Source organism: Rhinolophus sinicus, chromosome X (assembly GCF_036562045.2).
Source record: "Rhinolophus sinicus isolate RSC01 chromosome X, ASM3656204v1, whole genome shotgun sequence".
Classification (NCBI taxonomy): domain Eukaryota; kingdom Metazoa; phylum Chordata; class Mammalia; order Chiroptera; family Rhinolophidae; genus Rhinolophus; species Rhinolophus sinicus.
In genome coordinates, this window is record NC_133768.1 from 47,343,578 (window position 1) to 47,363,214 (window position 19,637).

The window sequence follows — 19,637 nt, forward strand, 5'->3', positions numbered from 1 at the left end:
CACCTCGGCCAAGCCACTTTGTGCTGTTTCACACCTGAGCTGTCTCACAGCCATGCTGTGCTACAGGAACTGTTTCACATTTGAGCTGTTTTCACTGACTTAAGTTTTCTCTTTCAACACGTTGAATTGCTGATGACAACCTTCAGTTAACATGCTCAAATGATTTTCAATAAGAGTACACCAAGACTACACAACGGGAAAATGGCAGTCTCTCAATCAAATGGTGTTGAGAAAATTGTATATCTACTTACAAAAGAGTGAAGTTGAACCCTTAACTTGCACCATATATAATAATAACCTCAAAATGGACTAAACACCTAAACCTATACAACTCATAGAAGAAAACAGGGGGAAAGCTTCAGGACATTGGATTTGGCAATGGTTTCTTGGATGTGACACCAAAACTACAGGCAACAAAAGAGAAACAGATAGGATGTTTTTTAAAAGAAATTGAAGAAGACGCAAAGAAATGGAAAGACATTCCATGCTCATGGATTCAAAGAATCAACATAGATAAAATGGCCATATTACCCAAAGCAATATACAGATTTAATGCAATCCCCATCAAAATACCAAAGGCATTTTTTAAAGAAACACAACAAAAAATCATCCGGTTTGTTTGGAACCACAAAAGACCCCGAATACCCAAAGCAATCTTAAGAAAAAAGAACAATACTGGAGGTATCACACTCCCTGACTTTAGCTTGTACTACAGGGCAACAATAATCAAAACAGCATGGTATTGGCAGAAAAACAGACACATAGACCAATGGAATAGAATTGAGAACCCAGAAATAAAACCACATAAATATGGACAGATAATTTTTGACAAAGAAGCCAAAAATATACAATGGAGGAAAGACAGCCTCTTCAATAAATGGTGCTGGCAGAATTGGAAAGCCACATGCAAAAGAATGAAACTGGACTGCTATTTGTCACCATGTACCAAAATTAATTCAAAATAGATCAAAAACTTAAGCATAAGGCTCGGAACAATAAACTGCATAGAAGAAAACTTAGGTACTAAACCTATGGACCTTGGGTTCAAAGAGCATTTTATGAATTTGACTCCAAAGGCAAGGGAAGTAAAAGCTAAAATAAATGAATAGGACTATATCAAACTTAAAAGCTTCTGCACAGCAAAAGAAACCATCGACAAAATAAAGAGGCAACCAACTGAATGGGAGAAGATTTTTGCAAACAGTACCTCCGATAAGGGGCTAATATCCAAAATGTTCAAGGAACTCATGCAACTCAATAATAATAATAAAAAAAATTGAAAAATGGGCAGAGGACCTGAAGAGACATTTCTCCAAAGAGGACATACAAATGCCAAATAGACATATGAAAAAATGCTCAAAATCACTAATCATCAGAGAAATGCATATAAAAACCACAATGAGGTATCACCTCACCCCAGTTAGAATGGCTATCATCAATAAGACAAATAGTAACAAGTGTTGGAGAGGCTGTGGAGAAAAAGGAACCCTCATACACTGTTGGTGGGAATGCAGACTGGTGCAGCCGTTATGGAAGGCAGTGTGGAGGTTCCTCAAAAAACTACGAATAGAATTACCATATGACCCAGCAATCTCTCTCCTGGGTATCTACCCAAAAAATCTGAAAACATTTATACATAAAGACACGTGTGTGCCAATGTTCACTGCAGCTTTAGTTACGGTGGCCCAGACATGGAAACAAACAAAATGTCCTTTGATAGATGAATGGATAAAGAAGTGGTGGTATATCTACACAATGGAATACTGTTCGGCGGTAAGAAAAGATGAAATAGGACCATTTGTGACAACATGGATGGATCTTGAGATTATAATGCTAAGCAAAATAAGTCAGACAGAAAAAAGCGGAGAACCATATGATTTCACTGATATGTGGTATATAAACCAAAAACAACAAAAGAACAAGACAAACAAATGAGAAACAAAAACTCTTAGACACAGACAATGGTTTAGTTGTTACCAGAGGGTAATGGGGGAGGGGGCTGGTAGATAAGGGTAAAGGGGATCAAATATATGGTGATGGAAGGAGAACTGACTCGAGGTGGTGAACACACAATGGGATTTACAGATGATGTAATACCGAATTGTACACCTGAAATCTATGTAACTTTACTAACAATTGTCACCCCAATAAACTTTTTTAAAAAAGAAAAATAGACAAATGGAACTATATCAAACTAAAAAAACTTCTGCGCATCAAAGGAAACTATCAATGGAGTGAAAGGGCAACCTGCGGAATGGGAGAAAATATTTGCAAATCATGTATCTGGTAAGGGGCTAATATCCAAAATATATAAGAACTTCTACAAGTTAACAACAAAAAACAAATAACTTGATTTAAAAAACGGGCAAAGGAGTTGAATAGACGATTCTCCAAAGAAGATATACAAATGGCCAACAAATATATGAAAAGATGTTCAACACCATTAATCATAAGAGAAATTCAAATCAAAACCATGATGAGACAGTACCTCACGCATGTTACAATAGTTATCATGAAAAAGACAAGAGATAACAAGTATTGGTATGGAGGAAAGAGAACTCTTGTGCACTGTTGATAGGAATATAAAACAGTGCAGCTGTTATGGAAAACACTATGGAAGTTCCTCAAAAAGTTAAAAATAAATCACCATATGATCCAACCATCCCAGTTCTGGGTATATACCCCAAATAATTGAAAGCAGGATCTCGAAGAGATATTTGCACACTGGTGTCCATTGTAGCATTATTTACAATAGCCAGGAGGTGGAAGCAACACAAATTCCATCAACAGATGAATGAATAAAGAAAAAGCGGTATACATATACAAGGGAGTATTATGCAGCCTTAAAGAAGAAGGAAATCCTTTCACATGCTACAACATATGTGAACCGCAAGGATATTTTGTGAAGCAAAATAAGCCAGTCACAGAAGGACAAATACTGTATGATTGCACTCATATATGAAGTATCTAAAGTTGTCAAAATCATAGAAACACAAAATATGACTGTTGTTGACAAGGGTTTGAGACAGTGAGGGGAGTGGGACATTAGTGTTTAATGAGTACAGAGTTTTGGTTTTGCAAGATTAAAGAGTTCTAGAGATCTGTTTCACAACAATTTGAATATACTTAACACTGCTGAACTGTATACTTAAAATTGTTAAAGTAGTATCTTTAATGTTACATGTTTTTTTACAATATTTTTTTAAAGGCAGGTCTAGATGTAGAGCTATGAGATGTTTTCCTAGTTATCTTATTAAATTAAAAAAAGCAACTGGCATATCACTGTGCATATTACTTTAATATTTGTGTTGGGGGAGAGACAGAGAGACAGAGAGAGAAGGAGGGAGGGAGGGAGAGGGAGAGGGAGAGGGAGAGGGGGAGAGAGAGAGAGAGAGAGAGAGAGAGAGAGAGAGAGAGAGAGAGAGAAAGAGAGTAAGATAAAACATAAAATAACTCTGAAAGCATAAAAATTATACTTGATAGTAGTGATTGCCGGAAAAACAGGGCAGTAGAAAACCAATATACTTCACTACCTTTTATATTTTGTACCATGTGAGTGTATTCCATCTTCAAAAAATTAATGTAATTTTAAAATTAAGACAGTGTGATATTGGTGAAAGAATAAGCAAATAGATCAATGGAACAGAATGCGAACCCCAAAAAAATCCCACACAAATGGAGTCAACTGATGTCTGACAAAGACCAAAGGCAATTCTCTGGGGAAAGGACACTCTTTTCAACAAATGGTGCTAGAAGAACTGGACAACCACATGCAAAGAAATTGAATCTAGACACAGACCTTACACCTTTCACAAAAATTAACTCAAAATAATACGAAATTATAAAAGTCCTATAAGATAAAATAGGAGAAAATCTAGGTGACCATGGGTTTGGCAATGACTTCTTAGGTATAACACAAAAAGCATGACCCATGAAAGAAAAAATTTATAACCTAGAGTTTTTTATAATTAAAAAATTCTGTTCTGCAAAAGACACTGTTGGGGCAGCAGGATGGCTCAGTTGGTTAGAGTGGGAGCTCTGAACAACAGGGTGGCCAGTTCGATTCCCACATGGGCCAGTGAGCTGTGCCCTCCACAACTAGATTGAAGGACAACTAGTTGGAACTGATAGGCCCTGGTGAAATGCACTGTTCCCCAATATTCCCCAATAAATTTTTTTTAAAAAAGACATTGTTAAGAGAATGAAAACATAAGCCATAGACTGAGAGAAACTCTTTGCAAAACATATTTGATAAAGGACTGGTATCCAATATACATATAAAGAATTCTTACAACTGAACAATAAGAAAAAAAACAATTTAAAATGGGAAAAGAACTGAACGGACACCTCATCAAAGAAGACATACTGATGGCAAATAAGCTTATGAAAAAATGTTCAACATCATATGTCATTCAGGAAATGCAAATTAAAAGAACAATGAGATCCCATTGCACACCTACTAAAATGGCTAAAATCTGAGACACTAACAACACCAAATGCTGATGAGGACGTGGGGCAATGGGAACTCTCATCCACTACTGGTGGGAATGCAAAATGGTACAGCCACTTTGGAAGTTTTCTTATAAAGCTAAATATACTTTTATCTATGATCCGCAATTGTAGGAATGAATAAATGAGTGGAAAACTTACATCCACACACACAAAAATTACCTCCACACAGATGTTTATACCAACTTTATTCATAATTGCCAAAACCTGGAAGCAACCAAGATGTCCTTCAGGAGGTGAATGAATAAAAAAACTGTGGTACATCTAGACAATGGAATGTTATTCAGCCCTAAAAGAAATTAGATATCAAGCCATGAAGTCTTGAGGAAATGTAAATGATTATTACTAAGTGAAATAAGTCAATATGAAAAAGCTACATACTGTGTGATTCCAACTATATAGTATTCTGAAAAATGCAAAACTATAGATAGTAAAAAGGTCAGTTGTTGCCAGGGGTTGAGGGAGAGAGGGATGAACAAACAGCACAGAGGATTTTTAGATCAGTGAAACTATTTATATGATACTATAATGGTGGATACATGTCATTATACATTTATCCAAACCCATAGAATGTACAACACCAAGAGTGAACCCTAATGTAAACTATGGAGTCTGGGTTATAATGATTTGCCAATGTAGGTTCATCAATTGTCACAAATGTGCCACACTAATGCAAGTAATTAATAATTGAGGAAACTGAGGGTGCGATGGGGCAGGTAAGGGGGTATATGTGAACACTCATTACTCTCTGCTCAATTCTTCTGTAAACCTAAAACTGCTCCACAGACAGTCCATTAAAATGAATATAATTAAAAATCATAAAGTAGCAACTCTGTTTTTTTCTCTCACATCTATCTAGTTCTTTTTAACATACAAGAAATTAAATCCATTCATATGAAAATTATGCATGGTAACAGAATCTTTAAAAGTAAATCAGGTACAAACTTCCAGTTATAAAACAAGTCATGGGGATGTAATGTACAGCATGGTGACTATAATTTATAATACTGTACAGCATATTTGAAAGTTGCTAAGGGTAAATATTAAAAGTTATCATCACAAGAAAAAATTTGTAACTGTATAATGATGGATGTTAACTAGACTTATTGTGGTGATCATTCCACAGCACATAGAAACACTGAGTAATTACATTGTACATCTGAAACTAAAGTTATATTCAACTTATAGCTCAATAAAAAGAAAATATTTTTATTTTCTAATGTCAACTGATGATCTTTGGCACAAATTCAACACCAACAGGAACCCCCAATTTGGGGTGCAATGAAGAAACTTTTCTTCATTTGTTTTTCTTGTTCTTTTGTTGTTTTCAGTTTTATATACCAATAAACTTTAATTTAAAAAAGGAAACTTTATTCAGTGCAAACAGCTCAATAGTGATACAGAATAGCTGTGAGAATAGCACAGCTATGGAATAGATCAAAGGTGTTAGAGCTCAATTATGAAGCAGCACAGTTGGGGAATAGCACTGCTGTGGGGGGTCTTGGGGCAAGGCAGCCATGCTCTGTTCCAGTCTGTTCCAGACTGCTCCACTGGCTTCAATCCCTTCCCATATGTCCTGCTATACAGTGGTCTGCTCCATTCTGCCCACTCTGCTCTGGTGAGACTTCTTCAGTGTTTCAGTTCCAGCCAGGGAAAAGCAGTCTCCTGTCTTCGGTAAAAGGGGAATGTGTGTTCCCTAAACTACAATAGAACTAATACAGAGAGAAGTCCCCACCCTGGATGCTGATTGGTCTGTCCTCTTGCAAATGAGGACTCAAAATCCTTGCACATTGATGGGTCCAAAAGGCAATGTCCTGATTGTACAGAACGGAGCCGCTCTGATTGGTTGGTGAAGATGCTGACTGGGATATACCTGCACAGCTCCAATTGGACAGGAAACCCTCAGTCTAATTGGTTGAAATACAATTACAGGAAATCCTTTGTAAGGCTTGGCTCAGATAGCCAGAACACAATGCAGACAGGCAGTTCAGTGCAGGAGGCAGCCAGTTCAGTGCAGTCTTCTACCTGAACTGCAATTTACATGAGAAGCCTGTTTAAAAACCACTGGTAGGCTCTGATTTTAAAGTTAAGCCTAAAAAAAGAAAGAAAGAAAGAAAGTTAAGCCTAGTTATGCAACATAATAAAGGCCATATATGACAAACCCTCAATTAATACCATACTTAATGGTAAAAAAACTGAAGGCTTTTGCTTTATATTAAGGAACAAGGCAGAGTTGCCCCCTACACCACTGCTCTTCAACATATACTGGAAGTCCTAGCCAGAGCAGCTAGGCGAGAGAAAGAAATAAAAGGAATCTGAAATGGGAATGAAGAACTTAAATTGTCACTTTTTGCAGATGACATGATTTTTTACTTAGAAAACCCTAAAGACTCCATCAAAGAGCTATTAGAAACAATAAACAAATACAGTAAATTTGAAGGCTATAAAATCAACATATAAAAATCCACTGCATTCCTATATATTAACAATGACATTTCAAAAAATGAAGAAAAAAAACAATTTTTCCAATTGCAACTAGAAGAATAAAAAACCTAGAAATAAACTTAACCAAGGATGTGAAAAGGGCCGGCCCAGTGGCTCAGATGGTTGGAGTGCAGTGCTCCTAACGCCCAGGTCACCAGCTCCATTCCCACATGGGCCAGTGAGCTGCGCCCTCTACAGCTAAGATGGTAAACAATGGCTCTCCTTGGAGCTGGGCTGCCTTGAGCAGCCTGGGATTGGCATAAGCTACCATGGGCTGCTGCTGGCTGCCACTGGCTGCTGTGTGCTGCCGTGGGCAACCGTGTGCTGCCATGAGTGGCCCGTGGCCAGTGTGAGCGACCGGCAGCCAGCGAGAGATGCCAAGAGCTGCTGGGAGCGGCCAATGGACGACAGGCAACTGACTGCCTCAGCCGGGAGGAGCGCAAGGCTCATAATACCAGCATTGGCCAGGGAGTCATGTCCTACACAACTAGACTGAAAAACAACGGCTTGGACCAGAGTGAGGGGAAGGGGAAAAAAGGTGGGGGAAAAAAGGATGTGAGAGACATATACACTGAAAAGTATAAGACATTTTTTTTTTTTTTGTATATTAACTCCATTTTTTTTGTTGTTTTTTTTATTAAATTTATTGGGGTGACAATTGTTAGTAAAATGAAATAGATTTCAGGTGTACAATTCTGTATTACATCATCTATAAATCCCATTGTGTGTTCATCACCCAGAGTAAGTTCTCCTTCCATCACCATATATTCGATCCCCCTTACCCTCATCTCCCACAAAAGAAATTGAAGACACAAAGAAATGGAAAGACATTCTGTGTTCATGGATTGCAAGAATCAACATAGTTAAAATGGCCATATTACCCAAAGCAATATACAAATGTAATCCAACCCCATCAAAATCCCAATGGCATTTTTTAAATAAATAGAACAAAAAGCATCAGATTTGTATGGAATCACGAAAGACCACAAAACCCCAAAGCAATCCTAAGAAAAAAGAATAACGCTGGAGGCATCACACTCCCTGACTTCAGCTTCTACTATAGAGCGACAATAATCAACAGCATGGTATTGAATGAGAAACACACACACAGACCAACGGAATAGAATTGAGAACCCAGAAATAAACCCACATAAATACAGACAGATAATTTTTGACAAAGCAGTCAAAAACATACAATGGAGAAAAGAAACCCTCTTCAATAAATGGTGCAGGGAAAATTGGAAAACCACGTACAAAAGAATAAAACTAGATGCTATCTGTCACTATATACCAAAATTAACTCAAAATGGATAAAAAACCCAAACATAAGACCTGAAAAAATAAACTGCACAGAGGAAAGCATAGGTACTAAACTTATGGACCTTGGGTTCAAAGAGGATTTTATTAATTTGACCTTAAAGACAAAGGAAGTAAAATCTAAAATAAATGAATGGGACTACATCAAACTAAAAAGCTTCTGCACATCAAAAGAAACTATCGATAAAACAAAGAGGCAACAAACCGAACAAAAGAAGATACTTGCAAACTCCTCCAATAAGGGGCTAATATCCAAAATATATAAAGAACTCGTACTAATCAACAAGACAAACAACCCAATTAAAAAATGGGCGGAGGACCTGAACAGACACTTCTCCCAGAAGACATACAAACAGCTAAGAGATACATGAAAAAATTCTCAACTTCACTAGCTATTAGGGAAATGTAAACCAAAACAACAAGAGGCTATCACCTCACGCCTGTAAGAATGGCTATCATCGCCAAGACAAATAATAACAAGTGTAGGAGATATTGTGGAGAAAAAGGAACTCTCATACACTGTTGGTGGGAATGTAAATTGGTGCAGCTGCTATGGAAAACAGTATGGAGGTTCCTCAAAGTAAAAATTAAAAATAGAATTATCATATGACCCAGCAATCCCTCTCGTGGGTATACACACAAAAAATCTGAACACATTCATTTGTAAAGACATATGTACCCTGATGTTCATTGCATCATTACTTACAGTGCCCAATAGATGGAAACAACCAAAGTGCCCTTCAGTAGATGATTGGGTAAAGAAGATGTGGTACATATACACTATGGAATATTACTCTGCCACAAGAAAACACGAAATACTGACATTTGCGACAACATGAATGGATCTTGAGACTATCATGCTAAATGAAACAAGTCAGTCAGAAAAAGTTGAGAACCATATGATTTCACTCATATGTGGGATACAAAACTGAAAGCAACAAACAAGACAAACCAACAAAAACTCATAGACACAAACAACAGCTCAGTGGTTACCAGAGGTTAAACGGGGAGATGGGGTGGTAGAAGAGAGAAAAGGGGGTCAAATATATGGTGATGGAAGGAGAACTGATTCTGGGTGGTGAACATGCAATGCAATATACGATGATGTATTATAGAAATGTATACTTGAAAGCAATATAATTTTACTTACCAATGTCATCACCCCAATAATTTTAATAATATAAAAAGAAAAGAAATGTGAAGATAATATAATCTATTCTTTTATATAATTAAAGTTTATTGGGGTGACAATTGTTATAAAGTTACATAGATTTCAGGTGTGCAATTCTATAATACGTCATCTATATATCACATTGTGTGTTCACAACCCAGAGGCAGTTCTCTTTCCATCACTATATATTTGATCCCTTTTACCCTCATCTACCTACCCCCCTTACCCTCAAGTAACCACTAAATTATTGTCTGTGTCTATGAGTTTTTTATCTTTATTTGTTTGTGTTGTTCTTTGTTTTCAGTTTTATATACCACACATCAGTGAAATCATATGGTTCTCTACTTTTTCTGTCTGACTTATTTCGCTTAGCATTATAATCTCAAGATCCATCCATGTTGTCACAAATGGCACTATTTCATCTTTTCTTATGTCAGAATAGTATTCCACTGTGTATATATACCACAACTTCTTAATCCAATCAGCTATTGAAGGAACATAGGTTGTTTCCATGTCTTGGCCACTGTAAACAAAGCTGTAATAAATATTGGAGCACATATGTCTTCATGGGTAAATGTTTTCAGATTTTTATGGTAGATACCCAGGAGAGGGATTGCTGGGTCATATGATAATTCTACTCTTAGCTTTTTAAGGAACATCCACACTGCCTTAGATAACAGCTGTGCCAATCTGCATTCCCACCAACAGTGTTTGAGGGTTCCTTTTCCTCCACAGCCTCTCCGACACTTATTATTTGTCTTATTGATGATAGCCATTCTAAATAGTGTAAGGAGTGATATCTCATTGTGGTTTTGACTTGCATTTACCTGATGATTATTGATGTTGTGCATCTTTTCATATGTCTATTGGCCATCTGTATATTCTCTGTGGAGAAATGTCTAATCAGGTCCTCTGCCCACTTTTTAATTAGATTGTTTTTGTTGTTGTTGTTGAGTTGTATGAGTTCCTTATATATTTTAAATATTACCCCTTATCGGAGGTGATTTTTGCAAACACATTCTCCCATTCGGTTGTTTGCCTCTTTATTTTGTCGATGGTTTCTTTTGGTGTGCACAAGCTTTTTAGTTTGATATAGTACCATTAATTTATTTTAGCTTTTACTTCCTTTGTCTTGGAGGTCAAATTCATAAAATCCTCTTTGAACCCAAGGTCCATAAGTTTAGCACCTATGTTTTCTTCCATGCGGTTTATTGTTTTAGAACTTATGTTTAGGTCTTTGAACCATTTTGAGTTAATTTTGGTACATGGTGACAAATAGTCTGGTTTCATTCTTTTGCGTGTGGCTTTCCAATTCTGTCTTGCACCATTTATTGATGAGGCTGTCTTTTCTCCATTGCTTGTTTTTGGCTGCTTTGTCAAACATTATCTGTCCATATTTATGTGCATTTACTTCTGGGTTTTCAACTCTATTCCATTGGTCCATGTGTCTGTTTTTCTGCCAATACCATACTGTTGACCTGTAGTACAAGCTGAAGTCAGGGAGTGTGATACGTCCAGCACTGTTCTTTTTTCTTAAGATTGCTTTGGCTATTTGGGGTCTTTTGTGGTTCCAAACAAATCTGATGATTTTTTTGTTCTATTTCTTTAAAAATGCCATTGGGATTTTGATGGGGATTGCATTAAATCTGTATATTATATTGTTTTGGGTAATATGGCCATTTTAACTATGTTGATTCTTCCAATCCATGAGCACGAATGTCTTTCCATTTCTTTGTGTCTTCTTCAATTTCTTTCAAAAATGTCTTATAGTTTCAGCATATAGGTACTTCACATCCTTGGTTAAGTTTATTCCTAGGTATTTTATTCTTTTTGCTGCAATTGCAAAAGGAATTGTTTTTTTGTGTTTCTTTTTCTGTGATTTCATTGTTAGTATATAGAAATGCAATCGACTTTTGTAAGTTGATTTTACAGCCAACAACTTTACTGTATTTGTGTATTGTTTCTAATAGCTTTTTGGTGGAATCTTTAGGGTTTTCTATATGTAGCATCATGTCATCTGCAAAAAGTAACAATTTAATTCTTCATTCCCAATTTGGATGTCTTTTGTTTCTTTCTCTGGGCTGATTGCTCTAGCTAGGACCTCCAATACTATTTTGAAAAGCATTAGTGATAGGGGACAGCCCTGTCTTGTTCCTGAACATAGAGAGAAGGGCTTCAGGTTTTCACCGTTAATTACGATATTAGCTGAGGGTTTGTCATATATGGCCTTTATTGTGTTAAGGTATTTTCCTTCTGTACCCATTTTATTAAGTGTTTTAATCATAAATGGATGTTGTATCTTGTCAGACACTTGTTCTGCATCTATTGATATAATCTTACGATTTTTGTCCTTTACGTACGTGATGTATCACATTGATCGATTTGCGTATGTTGAACCATCCATGTGCCCCTGCGATGAACCCCACTTGGTCGTGAAGTATAATCTTTACCATGCATTGTTGCATTTGATTTGCTAGAGTTTTCTTTAGGATTTTTGCATCTGTATTCATCAGAGATACTGGTCTATAACATTCTTTTTTTCAGTGTTATCCTTACCAGGTTTTGCTATCAGGGTAATGTTGGCCCCATCAAATGAGTTAGGAAGTATTGCCTTTTCTTCATTTTTTTTTTGGAAGAATTTGACTAGGAAATATATTAAATCCTGTCTGAATGTCTGGTACAATTCAATAGTGAAGCTATCTGGTCCTTAACTTTTGCTTTTAGGAAAGTTTCTGATGACTGATTCAATTTCCTTACTGTTCATCTGTCTATTTAGATCTTCCAGTTCTTTGTGATTCAGCCATGGAAGGCTGTATGTTTCCAAGAACTTGTCTATTTCTTCTAGGTTATTGAATTTGGTGGCATATAGTCCTTCATAGTATTCTTGGATGATCCTTTGTATTTCTGTGGCATCTGTGATAACTTCCCCTCTTTCATTTCTGATTTTGTTTATTTGTGTCTTTTCTCTTTTTATCTTAGTGAGCCTAGCCAAGGCTTTGTCACTTTTATTATCTTTTCAAAGAACAAGCTCTTTGTTGCACAATTTTTTTCTATTGTCTTTTTGTTCTCTGTTTCATGTAGTTCTGCTCTGATTTTTATTATTTCCTTCCTTCTGCTGACTTCGGGTTTCATTTGTTATTCCTTTTCTGGTTCTTTAAGGAGTAATGTAATGTTATTTATCTGGGATTTTTCTTCTTTCTTGAGATAGGCCTATAATAATGTAAACATCCCTCTTAATAGTGCTTTCACTACATCCCAGTAATTTTGGTAGGATGTGTTTTCATTCTCATTTGTTTCTATGTATCTTTTTATCTTTTCTCTGATTTTTTCTTTCACCCAGTCATTCTTTAAAAGTATGCTGTTTAATCTCCACATATTTGTGTTTTTTCCTGCTTTCTTTTTGCAGTTGATATCCAATTTTAAAGCCTTGTGATCAGAGAATATGCTTGGTATGATTTCAATCTTCTTAAATTTGCTGAGGCTAGTTTTATGTCCCAATATATGGTCTATCCTTGAGAATATTCCATGTACACTAGAAAAGAATGTATAGTCTGATGTTCTAGGATGAAGTGCTCTATAAATGTCAATTATGTCCATTTCATCTAATGTGTCATTTAGGGCTGATATTTCTTCATTTGTTTTCTGTTTGGATGATCTATCCATAGCTGTGAATGATGTATTTAGGTCCCCTACTATAATGTGTTTTGGTCAATATCTCCCTTTAGTTCTGTTAGTAGTTGCTTTGTCTATTTTGGCACTGAATGATTGGGGGCATAAATATTGATGACTGTTATGTCTTCTTGTTGTATAGTCCCCTTTATCATTATGAAATGTCCATCTTTGTCTCTTGTTACCATTTTTATCCTGAAATCTGTTTCATCTGACATCACATGGCTATTCCTCCTTTTCTCTGAATAACATTTGCTTGAAGTGTCAATTTCCACCCTTTCACTTTGCATCTACATTTGTCCTTGTAGCTGAGATGTGTGTCTTGGAGGCAGTATGTCTGGGTTTAGTTTTTTTTATCCAATCTGCTACTCTGTGCCTTTTTATTGGTGAGTTCTGTCCATTTACATTTTGGGTGATTATTGATATGTGAGGATTTCCTATCATTCTGTCTTTTGTTTTCTGGTAGGATTGTGTCTCCATTGTTTCATTGCCTCTTTGTTGCTGTTATTTCAGTGTGGTGGTATTCTATGATTTTTCCCTGTTTGTTCTTTTTTTATGTTATATATTTTAGTTCTGGACTTTTTTTGAGTGGTTACCATTAAGTTTACCTAATAGAAAGTTTCATATTTAGAGTATTTCATTTTCTTCAGCATGCTTCCTTTCTCTTCTCTTGTGCTGGTTCAGACCTTTACTCTCTCCCCTTTTATGTTTTTTGTTGTCACAAATTTTCCCTATTTATGCTGTGAGTTGATTTCTGTGTTGCAGTAGCAAGTTGTCTTTTTCCTCTCTCTCTTTTTTTTAAAAGATTTTATTGGGGAAGGGGAACAGGACATTATTGGGGAACAGTGTGTACTTCCAGGATTTTTTCCAAGTCAAGTTATTGTCCTTTCAATCGTAGTTGTGGAGGGTGCTGTTCAGCTCCAGATCCAGTTGCCATTGTTAGTTAAAGGGGGAGCAGCCCACCATCCCTTGTGGGAGTTGAACTGGCAACCTTGTGGTTGAGAGAACGCACTCCAATCAACTGAGCCATCCAGGAGCTCAGTGGCAGCTCAGCTCAAGGTGCCGTGTTCAATCTTAGTTGCAGGGGGCGGAGCCCACCATCCCTTGCGGGACTTGAGGAGTTGAACTGGCAACCTTGTGGTTGAGAGCCCACTGGCCCATTTGGGAATCGAAACAGCAGCCTTCGGTGTTAGGAGCACGGAGCTCCAGTCACCTGAGCCACCAGGCCGTCCCCTCCTCTCTCTTTTTTTAAATGTTTTTTTTTTTTTTCCTTCTTTACCCTGTATGTTATGTTTAGGTATATAGTATCCTATTTGGTGTAGAGGTTGCCATTTCCTTCTTCTGTCTGTCTTTTCATAATACTACTCATGGTTTTGTATACTTTTTCTTTTTTCTTTCAGTTTGACTAGCCTCCATCAGTGTTTCTTCTAGTGCAGGTCATGTGTTAGAAAATTCCCTCAGTTTCTGTATATTCCCTCACTTTCCTCCTTCATATATACTATTGGATATGCTATTCTTGGCTCATAATTTTTCTCTTATTAATTTGAATATTTGATTCCACTCCATCCTGGTTTGTAGAGATTCTGCTGAAAAATCTGGTGATAATCCAGTGGGCTTTCCTTTGTAGGTTACTGTCTTCTTTTCACTGGCTGCCTTGAGGATTCTTTTTTGTCATTAATTTTTGACAGCTTCAATACAGTGTGTCTTGGAGAAGGCCTGTTGTGACTGAAGTAATTAGGTGTCCTATTTGCTTCTTGGATTCGAGGATCCAGTTCTTTCCACAAGTTTGGGAAGTCTCCTCAACTCTTTCTTTGAATGTACTCTCTGTTCCCTTCTCCCTTTCTTGTCCTTCTGGTATGCCTATTATTCTTATATTGCTCTTTCTGATGGAGTCAGAAAGTTCTTGTAGAGTTCTTTCATTTGTTTTCACTCTCAAGTCTCTCTCTTCTTCCATCTGTGTCATTGACAGATTTCTATCTTCGATGTCATTGATTTTTTTCCTCCATCTGGTCAGCTCTAGTATCTAACTGGCTATTTCATTCTTCATTTATATTACTGAGTTCTTAATCTCCAGAAATTCTATTTGGTTCTTTTTTTAAATTTCAATCTCTTTGGTAAAATGTTAATTCTGTTCTTTGTTGTGTTTCTGAGTTCATTAAACTGCCTCTCTGTGATTTCTTGCATCTCTTTCAGAACTGCAATCTTGAATACTGACATTAAAGTCACATATTTCCATTTCTTTAAGTTCAAAATATATGGAACCCTTCACGAATTTGCATGTCATCCTTGAGCAGGGGCCATGCTAATCTTCTCTGTATGGTTCCAATTTTAGTATATGTCCTGCTGAAGCAAGAAATCAGTTTGATTTCTTTAACTGAACATTTGTCAATTTTGTTATCTTTTCAGAAAAGTCAACATTTAGTTTTGTTGATTTTTCTGTTTTTCTATTCTCTATTTTGTGTATCTCTACTCTATTCTAATGGTATTTCATTCCTTCCTCCAGCTTCAGGTATAATTTCTTCATCTGTATATCTTTCATACTTAGTTTATTCTATTACTATAGTTTCTTCTTTTCTAGTTACTTAAGCTGTAAAGCTCGGTTATTGATTTTACATCTTTCCTTTTTAATAGACATTTACATATATAATTTTCCTTCTGAGCAATGCTTTCACTGCATCCTATGTTTTTTGTACGTATGCTCTTGTTTTCATTTATCTAAAGTATTTTCTAATTTCCTTTGTGATTTCTTCTGTGACCCATTAGTCATTTAAGAATACACCATTTAATTTCCACATATTTATGGATTTTTCAAATTTTCTTGTGTTATTGATTTCTGGTTTTGTTCCTTGGTAGTGAGAGAATATACTTCACATGTCAATATTTTAAAATTTATTGAGTGCTGTTTGTGGCCTAATATATAGTCTCACCTGGAGAATGTTCCATGAGCACAAGATAAAACTGTGAATTCTGCTCTTGTTGGGTGGAGTGTTCTGTACGAGTCTGTGTGTCACTCTAGTTGGTTCAAGCCCTTTATTTCCTTAATGATCTTCATTCTGGTTCTTCTGTTTTTGTAAGTGGAGTGCTGAAGTTGCCAACGATTATTGAAGAACTGTCTATTTTTCCCTTCAATTCTACCAGTATTTGCTTCATATATTTATGGGCAATACTGTTAGGTGCATGTGTTTATAATTATCATATTCTCTTGATGGATTGACCCTTTTATCAATACATAATGTCCTTTTATCTGATATTAGTATAGCTATCTCAGCTCTGTTTGGTTACTATTTGCCTGCAATATCTTTATATATCCTTTCATTTTTGACCTATTTGTGTCTTTCCATCTAAAGTGAGTCTATTGTAGGCAGCCTATAGTTGGATTGTGGGGTTTTTAAAAATCCATTTTGCCACCCTCTGCCTTCTAATTGGAGAGTTTAATCCATTTACGTTTAAGTAATAGCAATAAGGGAAGACTTCTGCTATTTTGTTATTTTCTATGTCATATGTACTTTGTTCTTCATTTCCTCCATTACTGCTCACTTTTGTGTTTGATATTTTTGAATGCATCATTTTTTAAAAATATTTTATTGGGGAAGGGGAACAGGACTTTATTGGGGAACAGTGTGTACTTCCAGGACTTTTTTCCAAGTCAAGTTGTTGTCCTTTCAATCTTAGTTGTGGAGGGTGCCATTCAGCTTCAAGTTGTTGTCCTTTCCATCTTAGTTTGGAGGGCGCAGCTCCAGTTGCCGTTACTAGTTGCAGAGGGCACAGCCCACCATTCCTTGTGGGAGTCAAACCATCAACCTTGTGGTTGAGAGGATGCGCTCCAACGAACTGAGCCATCCGGGAGCTCAGTGGCAGCTCAGCTCAAGATGCCATGTTCAATTGTAGTTGCAGGGGGCGCTGCCCACCATCCCTTGCAGTACTCGAGGAATTGAACTGACAACCTTGTGTTTGAGAGCCCACTGGCCCATGTGGGAATCGAACCGGCAATCTTCGGAATTAGGAGCATGGAGCTCTAACTGCCTGAGCCACTGGGCCGGCCCCTGAATGCATCATTTTGATTCCCTTCTCATTTCCTTTTCCGTACATTTTTACATTATTTTCTTAGTGGTTATCCTGAAAACTACTATAAATATCTTAAACTTATAACAGTCTAGTGTGAATTGATGCCAAGTTAACTTCAATAGTATGTAAAAACTCTGATCCTATATAATGCCATCCTTTCCCTTTTATGTTATCAAACCTTTATCTTTATCAATTGTATGCTCATTAAAATAGATTTATAATTATTATTTTATGTATATTTTTAAAAATCATATAGAAAAATAAAGAGGAGTTGTGAACCCAAAATGCAATTATAATGGCTTTTAAATTTACCTATGTACATATATTTACTAGTGCTTTTTATTTCTTCATATGGTTTTGATTTACTATCTATTAATAGTATATTTTAATTTCAGCCTGAAGACCTTGCTTTATCATTTCTTGTTGGGCAGATCTAGTAGCAAGAAACACTCTCTGCTTTTATCTGGGAATATCTTAATTTTTTCCTTCATTTTGGATGATCATTATGCCAGATACAGAATGCTTAGTTGACTTTTCTTTTTTCTTTCAGCACTTTAAATGTGTTATCCTACTGCTTTCTGACCTCCTTGGTTTCTAATGAGAAATTGTATGTTAATCTTATTATCTAAGTGACAAATCACTTCTGTCTTGGTACGTTCAAGATTCTCTATTTATGGATCTTTTTGTGTTTATTTTAGAGTTTTGTGAGCTTCTTAGATGTGTAGACATATGACTTCCATCAAATTTGGAAAGTTTCCAGCCATTATTTCTTCATATATTTTTTCCTAGTTTTTCTCTTCTCTCCTGCTGGGACTCTCATTATGCGTAGATTGGTGTGCTTAATGTTGTCCCATAGATCTCTTAGGTTCTGTTAATTTTATTTATTCTTTTTTCTTGCTGCCTCCCCAACTGCATATTTGCAATTGACTTATTTTCATATCCACTATTTCTTTCTTCTGCCTGCTCAAATATTGTTTTGAAGTTCTCTAATTTATTTTATCTGTATCCTTCAGCTCAAGTATTTCTATTTGGTTCATTTTTCTGTTAACTTTTTTTCCCCCCAAGATTCATGTGTGTTTTTTTTTTTTTTTTTTTTCCAGCTTGGAGATATAATTGACATATAAAATTTTGTAAGTTTAAGGTATACTATGTGATTTGACTCTCATATGTTATAATGTTAGTTAACACATCCTTTAACTTGTATAATTAGCATTTTGTTGTTATGGTCTATTGATATTTTCTGGTGAGGCACTGTTCACCTTGTTTCCTTTACTTCTTTGGACATGGTCTCCTTCAGCTTTCTGAACATATTTTAAATAGCTGACAAAGTATTTTTCTAGTAAGTCCAATGTCTGAGATTCCTGAGGTCATTTCTGTTAATTTCCCTTTACTCCCGGCGAATGGGCCATATTTTCTTATTCTTTATGTGCCTCGTGATTTTTTAGTGACAATTGGAAATTTTGAAAATTTTAATGTGGTAACTGGAAATTAGATTCTCCTTTCCTAGGGTTTGTTGTTGCCGTATGTTGTAGATTGTAGTTTTTGCTTAGTGAGCTTTCTAAACTATTTTTGTAAAGACTGTTGTTTGTCATATGTGGATAGTGAAGTCTGTTTGACTACCTTATTGGTCATGTAATGATTTGAGAGTGATTTGCTTAGATACCTAGAGGCAAAAAAAGAAAATGCTCTGTGAATCTTTGTAGGTACAATTCCCCAACACTTAGTCAGCCTGTTTACAACTCTGCTTTAGCTTACTTCCTGCTCATACTGAGCATAACTATCAGCCAGAGCTGGAAGCTTAGAGAACTTGTCTTTCCTGAGCATGCATCTTGTTCTGGGTATACGAGGTCTGGCAATTAAGTTTGCGAACTTGCCATCATGTGCTTACATTGGCAACACTGTATAAACAGCTTGGTAAGGTTTCATAACCTTGGTGTATCAGTGTCTCACAGTTGTGCTCATGTCCACATGTGGCAGTGTCTCGCTGAGTGGCACTGGATGCCCTAATTAGTCCTAAGGAAAATACAAATGACTAATAAATATATTCATTATTGGGGTTGCATGTTTTTGTGTGCCATCGTGAGAATGTCTGAGCTTGAATTAGAGCAATGAACAAACATTAAATTTCTTGTTAAACCTGGCAAGAGTGGAAGTAAAATCAGGGACATGTTAGTCCAAGTTTATAGGGATAATGCCATAAAGAAAACGGCCGTGTACAAATGGATTAAATGTATTTCTGAGGGGATAGAATGCATCACTGATGAAGAGAGGTCAGGGTGGCCAGTAACAAGCAGAACTAATGAAAACATTGCAAAAATTTGTCAAATTGTGCGTCAAAATCATGAACTGACTTTGAGAAGCATAGCAGACCAAGTAAACATCGATAGAGAAACAGATAGGAAAATCTTAACTGAAAATCTTG

General features: G+C 36.3%; 1 non-coding gene across 1 annotated transcript; it reads right to left on the minus strand.

Annotated features, from left to right (window-relative positions):
• Positions 1-15,399: 15,399 nt before the first annotated feature.
• LOC141569826 (U6 spliceosomal RNA) lies at positions 15,400-15,504 on the minus strand. Its single transcript, XR_012493606.1, has one exon. It is a non-coding gene; the product is annotated as a U6 spliceosomal RNA (small nuclear RNA).
• Positions 15,505-19,637: the final 4,133 nt, after the last annotated feature.